The sequence below is a fragment of the Doryrhamphus excisus genome, unplaced genomic scaffold (genome assembly GCF_030265055.1).
Source record: "Doryrhamphus excisus isolate RoL2022-K1 unplaced genomic scaffold, RoL_Dexc_1.0 HiC_scaffold_44, whole genome shotgun sequence".
Classification (NCBI taxonomy): domain Eukaryota; kingdom Metazoa; phylum Chordata; class Actinopteri; order Syngnathiformes; family Syngnathidae; genus Doryrhamphus; species Doryrhamphus excisus.
In genome coordinates this window covers 27,501-30,000 of record NW_026652257.1, presented here as the reverse complement: position 1 = coordinate 30,000, position 2,500 = coordinate 27,501, and positions in this window count along the sequence as shown.

Here is a 2,500-nt window from a genome sequence, read left to right as displayed (position 1 = left end):
TCCCAACGGGGAGAGTTTAAAAGTGTATCCGGCGGGCCTGGAGGCCCGAGGCGGCCCGGAGGGGCGACCAAATGCCGCTGCGAGCTCCAGTAGAGTACCAAGCGTGTCAAGAAAAGAGAAAAAAAATGTGACAAAGTCCCAACGGGGAGAGTTTAAAAGTGTATCCGGCGGGCCTGGAGGCCCGAGGCGGCCCGGAGGGGCGACCAAATGCCGCTGCGAGCTCCAGTAGAGTACCCAGCGTGTCAAGAAAAGAGAAAAAAAAAATGACAAAGTCCCAACGGGGAGAGTTTAAAAGTGTATCCGGCGGGCCTGGAGGCCCGAGGCGGCCCGGAGGGGCGACCAAATGCCGCTGCGAGCTCCAGTAGAGTACCCAGCGTGTCAAGAAAAGAGAAAAAAAAAATGACAAAGTCCCAACGGGGCCAGTTTAAAAGTGTATCCGGCGGGCCTGGAGCCACGAGGCGGCCTTAAAGTGCTGGGAAATGCGACGTGGAGTGGCGCTGTCCAGCCTTTAAAAGTGTATCCGACAGGCCTGCAGCCCCGAGGCGGCTTTAAATTGCTGGGAATTGCGACGTGGAGTGGCGCTGCGACGTGGAGTGTCGCTGTCCAGCCTTCGGTGCTGAACCGCAAGCCCGCCGAGCGAATGAACACGACGCACGGACGGCCGGTGGCACGTCATAGAGCGGTTTAAAATACAAGAGGGACGGCCGGAAGCCCCTCCGGCCCCGCTGTAAAGTGTGTGAAAACGAGGGCGGGACCCCCGGCGCCCTAAAGCGGCTCGGCGTTGCGAGGAGAGCCGCTGCAAAGTGTGTGAATTTCACGCGGGAGGCTGGCGGCTCGCTGCCCGCTTTGCCCGGCTTTGAAACACGCCGCAAAGTGTATTAAATGAGGGCGGGAGGAAGGCCGCTCGCTGCCCGCGCTGCCCTGCTTTGAAACACGCCGCAAAGTGTATTAAATGAGGGCGGGAGGAAGGCCGCTCGCTGCCCGCGCTGCCCTGCTTTGAAACACGCCGCAAAGTGTATTAAATGAGGGCGGGAGGAAGGCCGCTCGCTGCCCGCGCTGCCCTGCTTTGAAACACGCCGCAAAGTGTATTAAATGAGGGCGGGAGGAAGGCCGCTCGCTGCCCGCGCTGCCCTGCTTTGAAACACGCCGCAAAGTGTATTAAATGAGGGCGGGAGGAAGGCCGCTCGCTGCCCGCGCTGCCCTGCTTTGAAACACGCCGCAAAGTGTATTAAATGAGGGCGGGAGGAAGGCCGCTCGCTGCCCGCGCTGCCCTGCTTTGAAACACGCCGCAAAGTGTATTAAATGAGGGCGGGAGGAAGGCCGCTCGCTGCCCGCGCTGCCCTGCTTTGAAACACGCCGCAAAGTGTATTAAATGAGGGCGGGAGGAAGGCCGCTCGCTCGGTCGGGGGGGGGGGGTGTTTGAAAATATGACAGAGTGTCAAATGAATGGCGGTCAATGGGGGAAAAATGTTTGAAAATATGACAGAGTGTCAAATGAATGGCGGTCAATGGGGGAAAAATGTTTGAAAATATGACAGAGTGTCAAATGAATGGCGGTCAATGGGGGAAAAATGTTTGAAAATATGACAGAGTGTCAAATGAATGGCGGTCAATGGGGGAAAAATGTTTGAAAATATGACAGAGTGTCAAATGAATGGCGGTCAATGAGTGTTTTGGTCAACCAGGGATTTTTGCTTAGACGGGAGAAGGTAAAACAGCCGACAGGGGGGGGGGGGGGGATACCTTACCTTCTCCCGTCTATGCGAAATTCCCTGGTTCACCAAAACACCTCATGCACGATTTGAGAAACCGACTTTTTAGAAACCTTGACTACCAGGGTTTAGACCGAGGAAACGTGCGTTTTGAGGCCGATTTTGACGCACTGAAACACGGACTGATGCCGGCGAGGGCCGCTCCTCTGGTTCTTTTTTTTTTTTTTTTTTTTTTTGCCCCCGAGTGAGAACTTTTTCCAAGTTCTCCTCCGCAGCTCACGCCCAGGCTGCGCGTATGATGTGTCCGACAGGCGAGCGCCTTCACCGGCCTCGCGCGGCGGCCTCGCCCCGCCCCTCCACGCCGGTTCTCCCGCTTGACAGCCGAGAGGGCGGCTGTTCATATGATGTGTTCGACAAGCGAGCGCCTTCACCGGCCTCGCGCGGCGGCTTCGCCCGGCCCCTCCGCGCCGGTTCTCCCGCTCCACAGCCGAGAGGGCGGCTGTCGGTATGATGTGTTCGACGAGCGAGCGCCTTCACCGGCCTCGCGCGGGGCGTGAGACCGGAAAGACAGACCGTGGTGAGAATGGAGAAGACAGACCGTGGTGAGAATGGAAAAGACAGACCGTCGTGAGAACCTCCAAGACAGACCGTCGTGAGAACCTCCGAGACAGACCGTCGTGGGACCGGAGCGACAGACCGTCGAGAGAACTGACCGATTGGCAAACCTGACCCGCCACGGGGGGCCCCCGCCGGCCGGCGCTCGCGCCGGTGTTCGGGCGGACGGTTCC